We start from the raw sequence: 12,202 nt of genomic DNA on the forward strand, positions 1-12,202 counted from the left end.
ACTACTGAGTGAATGGTTGCCTGTGTGTGCATTGTTGCCCTGACTTTTTGTTTAGTCTCTAGCCTCCTTAGGAAAGAACCTGCTCCTGCTGTGCTCATCAAGGTATTAGCCAATGATAATACTGTATTGTTGGTGTTGCACTTCAGCCAGGATTAGGTTTTGTAAGGATCTGTTACCGTCATATTTGGCAATATGGATGGATAAATGGGTGTTTTGATTGAGTTGTGAGGCTTCTGTTGTAGCCTAAAGTTAAAAAAAAAATGGCCCTTTAGATCATTTTGAGTTGGGGCAGAAGTAGCTGGAAGCAGCTGAGTGACTCTCAAGTGCCCAGGCAGATGAGCAGTTTCTGAGGATGAGATTCTGTGTGGGGGAGGGGGAGTACAGTCAGGGCTGGTGTGCTCAGTGTGGCTCTGCCTGAAGGTGCTGTGTGACTCTGGCTAATGCCCTAAAACCTTGACCTGGTGCTTCCTGTCCACAGAACAAGGGGTTCTACATCGTGCCAGGCACCTGCTTCAGCTCTTTAGCTATGGTGTGGCCTGTGCCACCCTGTGTGCATACTGCTGACATCATGGCAGCCTGGGAGGCATGGATCTATACAGGGTTGTCTCCAGAAGTGGCCAAGCTTTGGAATTTGGGTCTTGGGTCCTGTAAGGTTTTATAGGGTTCTCACAGACTCCCAATTTGGGCGCTGCATAATTATAACATAAGCAGATATCAATTTTGTACATTGAATCTATTTTAAATATTTTAGAGGAATTAGTCCATTATTTTAGATATATCCTCCAATGAGAGACTAGAAGTAGGGCCCTTCCATGAGGATTTCTGTTCTTAGCTTTTTTTATTAAGTGGATCCTTCAGAGAATGGTTTTAAAGTCTCAAGTTCAGATGGAATGGAGAAGATAGAAACTGAGTCCCTGCATCAGGCTCAGGACAGGGACAGAAAGGTCTAGACACCAGTGTAAGATGAAGAGGCTTGACGTTGCGTCCCTATTGAGCCATCAAAACATCCTTTTAATAAGCACATCCCAGAGCAAGTCATGAGATTCTTTCTGTTTTTCTTACAAGTCCCAGGTTATGCCTGGTTTGCTCAACACATCTCTGAGTGATAGAATGTAAAGGGACCTTAGGAATTTTTGCATCCTTTGCATACAGTGATGTGGTGGTTATGCTTTTCTAAGAATTTATGACTTAAACCCACAAACAGCAACATACAATAACAAAAGTTTCCCCGTACCATAGTGCATTTTAATTGGACTGTAAGAGTATTGAACTAATTCCTGACTGAACAAATACAGGATAATTAAGCCAGAGTCTAAAGCCCCTTGCTGTACTGCTAATGGTATTTATGAGTTTACAATAGTGGTTTGCAATATTTGACTATGTGTTAGAAATAATATTTTTAAGTAATTAGTCCCACTGGTTCTCACTTCCAGTGGGTTCTGAGTCAGTTGACTTGGGGTGGGGCCTGATAGTATTTTTGGAAACTTCATAGGTGATTATGATGCATAGTTGAGATTGAGAACCACTTTGTGCAGAGTTCACAGATGTAGCTCTGTTGGTTCTTAATTCCACAAAGCCATGGAGAAGGGAGGAATTGATGATCAGAGAAGAGCCCATCTGGCCCCAGGCCCATAGCTAGTAAACAGCAAAAGAGAACTTCAGGCAGACCTCCTGGTTCTGAAACACAGCCCCACCTGCTGTCTGTACCCTTTCTCTTGCAACAGTAGCCAGGATTTGTCTTATGTTGAGACTAGATAATGTTACTGAGTGCTTGCTGAAGCATCTTCATTCATGAGCAAACACAGCACATCCCAATTCATTTTGCTTTTAAGCCTTTTATTACCTGAGGTAGAAAGGCAATAACCATTTCTTGACAGGGACTGTGGGGGCAGATACATATAAAAAGATATTAAGACATGGTTCAACATCATGGACATTGCCCAGCAGGGAGAGCAGGCTTGTGTGCAGCTGACTGTGGATTTAACTGGTACACATCATCAAATGCTTTTTCAGTTGATAGAAAACTAAGGAAAACGAGGAAAGGAGTCACAGAGGGGTAGTGCTTGAATTGAGTCTTCAGAGCTGACATTTTTTTTGCCAGGTGGGGTTTGGAAAGCAGAATACATCACTAGATAAAACACATAGATGGGAGAGAGAAAAGTGAGGTAGAGGGGAATTTTCAAATTGAATCAGAACTGTGTGCCAGGGGGGAAATTAAAAGATGGAACTGAGAGGAGAGGAGACTGGAGTTGGGGATTACAAGTAGGAAGGCTTGGCTTTGATTAGGTGAGATGTCAGGACCAGGAGGAGGTAGGGAAAAGGAGACCAGGGTGAAGGGTAGACTCAGACTTGGTGGTGGTTTTTGTTGGAGAGGAGTGGAGGATATTCAAAGCTAGGCTCATGGGAGAATAATACTGATGACGGAAATGAAGATGGATATGTCCTCAAGGGCGAGTCGTATGTCCTAGAGCAGCCTAGATACAAACACTGGCACTTGTTCTCAGTTCTTCGGCTGCCATGTCTCTGCAGTGACTTTCTGCTCTTCACCTGCCCTTCTCATTCCCCCCCACCTGTTCTCTTGAACTGGCCCTACAAGATCCTTGGTCAACCGACTCATTTGCCATTGCCTGTCACCAAAATCCCCACTGCCACTGGAGGCACCTCATTTGTTATCTCTCACATTGGATTGCACTAAGACGATCAGAGAAGGCTTTGTTGTTGTTTTTGTTTTGTGGTGGCCTCCAGTTTTTCTCTAGATAGTTGGCACCCACCAATTTGAGGTATATTTTGTTTTGGGGGGGGTTGTTTTGTTTTATGTCCCATGTTAAATAGGAAAATCCTGGTTGGAAAAGGTTGATGGCTTTCATATATGAATATCACAGCTCTTTAAAAAAAAAATCAAAGATGGGAATTGAACCTGAGTTCTCTGAACAAGTCTCCAAATATTACTGGAATTTGCTGGGTCCAGGATTTAGGAATGTTTCAAGGGTTTTGCCGGAACAATCTTTAAATGCATTTTCCTTTTGTTTCACTTCAGAAGAGTCTAGGAGGCAGAGATGACATGGCAGGAGAGTACATCTGAGTTGTCAACAGTCTCAGTAGTGTCAGGTCAATTACATCAGCACTTGGTAGACCAGAGGGAAGGAATGGTTGTGCCTCCTGGGAATGTCACAAGGACCTGATAATTATATTTGGCAAAGCTATGAGGAGTGGCTTTGTAATGTCATTGCTAAGAATTACCCTTTTAGTAGCATTTCTGGACGCCTGAGCTTTTCAGATGGATGGCACATTTCTGCAGTGCCTTCCTTCCCGCTGGGCTGTTTCCCAGGCGGACCTCCTACTCCTCCCTGTCCTTGCTTCCTATCTGTATTTTATCCTGTCTTCACCCCAAGCCCCATTTCTCCAGCCCTTTCTGCCCTTACCACACTTTCCACTCTCCCATGCTAGAGGTGGAGGGTATGAGGATGCTGATGCTGGGATGCTGATGCTGAGATGCTGATGCTGGAGATGCTCAGAGGACTGCTCACTCAGCACCTGAGGTAGCCTCAGTCCATGCTTCCATGACTTGCTTCCAGGCTGCTGTTACTACCTTTGTGTTCATGGGACTCAAAAGTTATGGGGAAGGTGACCAGGAACCTGTGACAGCAACAAATGCTTTCCCAATTGTGCCATACCTTATGCTCTTCCATACAATTTACTAATCTCTGCCTCAGTTTCTCCATCTGTGAAAGTGATGTAATACTTATCTACCTCCCTTGGATGTTGTGAAGATTAGTATGTGTTGGTAAAGCACTTTTGAAATAAAGAATGATACCAAGCATTTGACATTATTGTTGTCATGGATGCTCTACTAGAGAGAGGCTAGACAGACCTATAGTGGAAGCCAGAGTACTGGGATTACAGGCGTGTGCCACCATGTACAGCTTACAAAGTACTAAGAAGAGAACTCAATACCTAACAGACAAGTATTCTACCAACTGAGTTACATCCCGAGTCCCATGATTATTTTCTTATGAAAAAATTCAAGATTGCATTTCTTTAAATAGTCCTTTGGTGCATTTAGAGTGAGATTCAATTTATAGAATGTGATTTATGCATATGTTAAAGAACACAGCTGTTGACTCTCCATTACTCCATACAATTATAGGCTTACAATCTGGCTATTAGCTAACCGTGTAGTCTGTTGTCATCAGGTAGGAAATGTTTGTGTAGAACTGGAGATCAAACCCAGAGCCTCACACATGCTAGGCAAGTGCTCTAACACTGATCCACACCCCAGCCCTACATGGAAACATATGCTTACACTATCCAAATGTCCAGCCCATGAGTGAAAGGTCAGCATTACTCTGAATGGACATGATAGGTAATCCTAGTGCATGTGATCCAGACCTCTAGTTCTGCTGGCAAAATGTCTGAAACACTGAAGTGTGGGTTGGGGCAACCATATTCACCAAGGGAATGGAAGGAACTCCCCAGCTATAAACCTGGAATGCATTTTTTAATGTCTGTTAAGATACTAAGTTCTGATCTGCGTTTCCTCTTGGGTAGGCTTGCTGGGGGGGGGGGGAGGGGTGTTCAAATCTTGTTATTTAAAAGGCTGATTCTCTTTAATCAAAAGGTTATATACAACCTGACTCACACCTTTGTGGTTCTAACTTTCGGGAGGCAGAGACAGGAGGAGTCTAAGTTCAAGATCATCCCCAACTATATAGCAAGTTTGAGGTCAGCTGTGGCTATGTAATACCCCATCTCTCCCCCTCCCTCCAAAAAACCTTTCAAAACACCCAAACCCAGATTGTTTTAGTGGAAATAGGAAATGTGAGTTGGTTAGAAGATAAGGTGTCTCATCATCTAGTTCAGTGACCAGCATAATAAGAAGGAAAGCAGGCTGGCACTCTGCTGGTAAGGCCAAGAGGAACCTAACTTTTCCAGGGGGTGGGGCACAAAGCTTGAACTCTTTGTCTTCCTTGCATGTGAAAATGCACTCTGTCATTAAACTACACCCTCAGTCTCTGCATCTAGATTCTTTATTTTTTATTGTATGTGTGTTGGTGTTTTGCCTTCATTCGTGTCTGTGTGAGGGTGCCAGGTCCTCTGGAACTGGAGTTACAGACCATTGTGAGTGCTGGGAATTGAACCTGAGTTCTCTGAACAAGTCTCCAAATATTACTGGAATTTGCTGGTACTAGAAGTCCTGCAGGACTAGGAGTCAGTTACTCCAGTCATTTAACCACCTAACATCTAGGGAGGAGTGGATCTGTGTCCTGTGCTCTCCAGAATCTCAGGCTAAATGGGTTGTAGCTATTCAGGGATGTTGTTCCTGGGTTGTAGCCATGCACAGCTGAAGGATAGTCCATGTTCTGTTTGCTTCTTCTGCTGTCCTTGGCCTATGCAATTGACATGGCTGGGCCCAAAGTCAAGAGGGGGAAATAGATTCCTCCTCTGAAGGTGAAGGAACAGTAGTTCAATCTGTCATAGTATTACAATGGGGAGGGGTGCTAGTGAGATGCCAAGGAGTTGAGATTATGATATAAACCAAGGAACAGAAAATCTAGTTGGAAACTGCATCTCCCACCCTCCTCTACTGTCTTTCAGTTTTTTATGGTAAGAGGACTGAATATTGTAATAATAATACAACTTATTTCATTGGATTGTTGGTTTAAGGTATGATACAGACCCCTTTACCCATAACGGGATAATATCCAGAGAGACTCATGGAGAGTAGAAACTATCACAAGTTCAAGGTGCAATGGGCTCAGTGTTGCTGCCCAACATTGCCAGCCTAGGAAAAAAATGAGAAGTCAAAATCTGAAGTATAGTTTCTATAGAATGATAGTCACATTTGCACCATGACAAAGTGAAAACAACAGACGTTGGAGGCTGGAGAAATGGCCCAGTGGTTAAGAGCATGTACTGTGCCTACATCGGTTATCAGCACCTGTGTCAGGTGGCTTACCACTGCCTAAATTCTGTCCTCTTCTGGCCTCCTCAGGTGCGTACCCACACACAGCAGGCACACTCACATAGATGAACTTTTTAAAATAAATTAGAAGAGGAGTTGAAACATTGAGTCATGCCTTGTCTATATATTTAGAAAAGTACCTGACACATAATGAACTATAAGCTTTAGCATGTTTCCCAAGCATTCTGGCTCATACTTTTAAGAATCCTAATACACAGAATTCCTGTTTTGGTCTTCAGTTCAAATCTGAGGCTTTTCAAAGAGCATTTACCTTCTGGTTATTTTGTAATCGCCTGTAAATTCCTGCTCACAGTTGCTTCAGTGTTATATAAAATTCTTGTGTGGAACAGCCCTACAGATTGTAAAATCAAAGCTAAGACCACCCCTACACCTCAGAGACACCAGGCTGTCATCACCCACAATGACACCTCATCTCCATTCTTTCCAGCCTCCTCACCAGTGACAAACGCTGAACACAATTACCATTCTGTTTCACACCCAGGCTCTGTGACATCACTCCTGTTGACCCCTCTCCCTAGAGTGCTCCCAGCCTCCCTATCACCCATGCTACTGAACGCTTACCAATTTCAAGGTCAACTGAATACCAGACCTAATTCTATAGATTTTAAAAAAAGAGTTCTTCTATTTATAAGCTTTTTTCTTAGGCAATGATAGGCTAAGAATTGTAGATTTTTGTATATTAGACAAATTCTTGAGGGAGATGATTCAGTGGGTAAAGTGTTTTTGAGAAAAACATTAGGAACTGAGTGTATACCTCCAGAATCCACACAAAAAAGCTGGGTGTGGCAGCACACGCCTGTCACCTCACTTGTATTTGTTACTTTTCTATTGCTGTGAAACACCATGAACAAGGCAACTTACAGAAGAGCTTATTTGGGCTTATGGTTCCAGAGGGTTAAGAGTCCATGATTGTAGAATAGAGACAGCAGGCAGCAGGCATGGTAGCTAGAGCAGAAACTGAGGTCTCTCATCTTGAACCACAAGCAGGAAGCAGAGAGAACAAACTAGAAATGGTACATATCTTTGTAAGGATTCAGGCATTATGCTGGCCTGCTCCTGTCATCTGGAAGAATGCACTCAGGCAGTACCCTGGTCAGCCCAGGGTTCCATGGTTTTGTAGTCTGCACGCAAGTGCAAAGGACCTCTTTGAAAAAAGACCCCTGCCCACTTATGCTCTTTTTCCTTCGTTTTCCTGTGGTTCCCTTGGGGCAGACAGGATTTTTCCTGTCTTCCCTCTTCTCTTCTGTCCTTTATCTCTGTGTCTTTGTGTTTCTTTACCTCTTTTCTCTTTACTGCCCCTTTCTAATAAAACTTCTCACTTAAGCGCTGTCTGCCTGGCATGCTTGTTCCTCCATCTCGGTCACCCTCGCCTGCCATGGAATCTGCCAAGGTTCCCCTTGCTTTATCATAACATCTTTAAGTTCTTAAAGACCTCCTCTAGTGACACACTTCAACCAAGCCACATCCCTTAATTCTCCCCAACAGCACCTCTAACTAGTGACCAAGCATTCAAACGGCCAAGGCTGGGAGAGGGGTGCACATTTTCCATTCAAACCACCTCACAAGTGCTAAAGGGGTGGAGGCAGGTTCCTGGAGTTCATTGACAGTCTAGCTGAATCAGTATATACTAGCTTCAGTGTCTCTCTCTCTCTCCCTCTCTCTCTCTCTCTCTCTCTCTCTCTCTCTCTCTCTCTCTCTCTCTCTCTCTCTCTCTCTCTCTCACACACACACACACATACACACACTTTTAAAAAAAGATGGTATGTAATAGAAAAAAGACCCCAGGGTCAACCTCTTGCCTCCATAAATGCTTGCTTATATGGGCATGTGCACCACCTCCCACTTGTAGCAAGGGTTATCTGGGAAAAGGAACTCTCATTTGAGAAATTAGCCCCACCAAACTGACCTATAGACAAGCCTGTGGGACATGTTCTTGATTTCTTGATGGGCAGGTGGTCTTGGGCTGTACAGGAAATCAGTGAGCCAGCCAGGAGGAGCAAGCTGGTAAGGAGCATTCCTCTTTAACCCCCTCTTCAAGATTCCTACCTTGGGTTCCTGCACCAACTTTCATTTACAATGAGCCATGGTTGATATGTAAACCAAGTTAACCCTTTCCTCTTCAGGTTGCTTTTGTTCACGGTGTTTTAATCCCAACAATAGAAAGTAAACGAGAATATATATATATATATATATATATATTACATATATTATATATATTATTTATATATATAAATAATATATATTATATATATATGCAAATACTACACATACACATTCACACATACACACACAAGCACACATATGAATGAATACACCATACACATAAACACACACATATATACACTATATGTACAGACACAGCGCATACTCACACACAGTTCCCAGTAGTTGACTTTGGTAGATGACATTTACTATGAAACTAGGAAAGAAAGAAGAAATGTTAGCATTTATGGAACACCTTTTGTAGGTGATAGACATGTTCTAAATGATTTCATTTACTGTCTCAAATACCCTTCAGTCATATATAATTTCATCCATATTTAATAGATAAGAAAATGAAGCTTGGAGAGTGTAAGTGGTTAGGACAAAACCATGTATCAAAAGCTCCGGTGATGGGTAGTGCTGATGGGTGCGAATGAACTACAGTTTGTGTCACTGAACTATGAACTTAAGGCAAAGGTCATGCTTCAATACAAGTCAAGGAAGAAAAAGAAAATAAAAAATCACATTCCTAGCAAAGAGCTCAACTAAATGTACAGCTCAAGCCAGAATGCTTGTGTGCTGTGTGTACGGCATGGGGGGAAGCACTACAACTACTCAGCTGTGTTTATTAACCCGCTTTTTAAAGATCTGCCGTGACACAGGAGTCAGAAGAACAGTGAAGAAAGAGTCAAGTGAGGTGAAAGGTGTCAGCTGGCAGCAAAGGTGGCGAGCGAAGGACAGTGACCAAGTCAAAAAAGTAGACAATTAGCTTTGCCTATGACCTGTGTTTCACAGGCATTAATGGGCATGAGAAACCCCTGGACATCTTATTGTAAAAGCATGTTTTGATTAGGCTGGTCAGATTTTTGAATTCCTAATAAACTCCTGGGTGATGATGCTGGACCACGGGCCAACTGTTGAGTAGCAAGGACTTAGGCAAGAGTAACTTCTCCCAAGCTAGCTCTCCATGTGAGTTTCAGACCACTCACATTACTCTAGAAAATGAGGGAGGGGGCTCTAATAAATCCAGATGTGGACTCCATCCCAGGTCAGTTGAATCAGGACCCCTGCAGGCCACTCTGGAATCAGGAAATTTAACAGGCTTCCATGTTGTCAAAGTAACATTTGAGAATTGCCACTAACAGGTCATCACCATGCTATGCTGACTCCATCACTTCAAGTGTGGCACAATTCAAGTTTAAAGGGGTTTCTCATAACCTCTATGCCTGTGACAGAAGGGGAAACAGACACCTCCAATCTTGATGTGTTGGACCACAAAGTTTTCTGGTTTCAAGAAACATGCTTCTAATTTTTTAATGTGTGTGGTTCATTTACCCACTTTACTAAATCTTTACATGTACTTCTATACAAATAAGAAGACCTTTAATACATATACTCCTATACAAATTGGAAGACCTTTATGTCTAAAAAGCTTTGCAGAGTAGCTTTCTTGCCATGGTGCCTTTGGAGATTTCAATCTAATATATCACACTAAGCTGCGGGGGGTTATGCTTAATAAGCATAAAGCTATCCAGAGTCAGAGCCAAAAGGAAATCGTTGGTGGAGTAATTAAGAAATAGGCTGCTCTGGGTTTTAATTGTTTCTCCTCCCCCCTCCTCTTCTCTTGTTCTCTGTAGCTAGAGTGTTTTGAACACTATGATACTTTACCTATAAGTACTTCTGCAAGCCTGGTGGTGGTGGCACACACCTTTAATCTGAGCACTAAGGAGACAGAGTCTGAGTTTGAGTCCAGCCTGGTCTACAGAGGGAGTTCCAGGAAAGGCTCCAAAGCTACACAGAGAAACCCTGTCTCATAAAACAAAACAAAAAAACAAACAAAAAAACAAAACAAAAAAAGGAAAGAAAATACTTCAGTGATGTGTATCCCACAAGACAACAATCCCATTATCACACCTTAAATCAATAAATCATGGGGCTAGAGAGATATCCCAGCAGTTAAGAGCACTGGCTGCTCTTCCAGAGGACCTGGGTTCAATTCTTAGCACCCACATGGCAGCTCACATCTGTCTGTATCTCCAGTTCCAGGAGATCTGATACCGTCACATCAATGGATATAAAAGAAATTTAAATAAATTATTTTTAAAAATCGATAAATATGTAAGCTACATTCAAATTTCTCCAGCAATCCTAATGTCTTCTACTGCTATTTATTTTCTCAGTTCCAAGCAAGGTTGCTTGTATTTGGTCATCATCCCCTTTGTTTTATATAATCTGGAACAAGCCTTTCTCTCCCACCCTCCCCTTGTTTGAACGACTCTGCTTTCTTTTCCAGTCCAGGGTTTGTAAGGCACTCCGAATTCTGGGTCTATTTGATCACATCTTTGTTATTAGATTTGGGTTTAAATTCTTTGGCAAGAGGACGACATAGATAAATGCCATGCCCTTCTCATTGCATCATTGCGAGAAGTATATTGGTAGATGACCCCAGCTTTGGTAATGCCAAATTTGATCACCCAGTAAGGGTGGTGTCTGCCAGTGTCTGCCAATTGTAGAATTATTCTTCACTCATGGTTAATGTTACTTGTTGGGTGATACTTTGAGATTCTGATATCCTTTCTCCTCATAACCCTTTGCCTAATGGTTTTAGCTTCTGGAAGTTTCTTTTTTGAAATATATTTTACCAATTCTCTGAGAATTTCATATGGTGAATTTTTATCATATCTGCCCCCTTTCCTAAGTCCTACCTTATCTATGCCTATCTTCCTACCACTGAGCTACGAGTTTTCTTTTTCTTTTATCTTTCCACTGAGTCCTGTTTATGTGGGCCAACTGCTGTTGGGAGGGACCTGCCCTGGAGTGTGGTCGACCTACTAGGGGGGTCACTGGAGAAAACTGACTGTCCCTTTCATAGAAGCTAGGGATGGGACATGTACCAGGCTTTCCCACTCCATACTGGGGTTTTATCTGGCTTGGGCCCTGACTAGTTTTTGGCATTCGTGTATACAGAAAACAAAAGATCTCACACTCTCTCATTTTCTCTTGTTCCCCTGTTCTTTTTAAAGCTGGACTCACTATGTAACCAAATGCTGGGATTACAGGAATGTGCTACCATGCCTGGCTTGATTCATGTTTCTTTGCTGGAGGTGAGAAGCACAGGGGTAGATTCCCTCTGCCCCAAACTGTGCTAAGAAATGCCCACCCGAGAGAGGACAACTCTCAATTACCTTTTCCTAGGCATCTTGCCCTAGACTGCTTCTCTGGACATTACTGATTGTCCCTGGGTGCTGCTGGGGACATTATATGCTTTCTCACCCATTACCAGAAATGACCATTGCACTGTTTTTCCACTCTTGAAATCTGACTCAGAATTTCTGTGTAACAGAGAGTGAGGCAGCAATCTGGTGGGAAGAGAGGTGCCCGGATATTTATCTTGAAGTGGTAGCTGTTATATAAAATGCATGTTAGAGATCAGTTTTTAAAAGATGGAGAAATTCATTTGCTCACACTAAAGACACTGATGAAGATTGAGAGATGGAGGCTGAGAGTGGACAGAGACTACAGTGGGGCACAAGCTGTGTTACCATTCCTCTCATCCACAGCCTTTACCCCTGCTCTGCCCTACTCCCCTTTCTCATGGAAAAACACAGATGTCAGAATGCAGAAATGCCCCTGGCATCTAAACACTCTATCTATAAGACTGTGTCAGCCCCCATTCTATCCACCTTCCGACTTGTTAAAAAGAAGAAAATGCCCATATGTATTTTGAATTCCACTTTCCTCTTAAGGATCTTACACATTGATCATCCTTTCTGCTTTGCTGTGTGCCTGCCTTTTCCCTCAATAAATCGCTATCATCATCATTTGGATATTTCACAGTTCTTCCTCTGCCCACGGTCATCTCATGCTTGGGTTTTTTTCTTGTCACAGTCAAACTGTCTAAATGTTCAGTTTCCATTTCCTACTCCTACTTCTTATTCATGTGACATTGAACTCTAATCTAGATTCTGCCCATACAACTTTACCAAGTGGTTCTTGCTGCAATCCCTGGTGACTTCA

General features: G+C 42.6%; 1 protein-coding gene across 1 annotated transcript in view; it reads right to left on the bottom strand.

The window, feature by feature from the left end:
* LOC127224676 (bile acid-CoA:amino acid N-acyltransferase) overlaps positions 1 to 12,202 on the bottom strand; it is a 1,166,658-nt gene that overhangs the window by 385,637 nt on the left and 768,819 nt on the right. The gene's annotated exons all lie outside the window — the stretch shown is intronic.

This window comes from Phodopus roborovskii, unplaced genomic scaffold, assembly GCF_943737965.1.
Source record: "Phodopus roborovskii unplaced genomic scaffold, PHOROB, whole genome shotgun sequence".
NCBI lineage: Eukaryota > Metazoa > Chordata > Mammalia > Rodentia > Cricetidae > Phodopus > Phodopus roborovskii.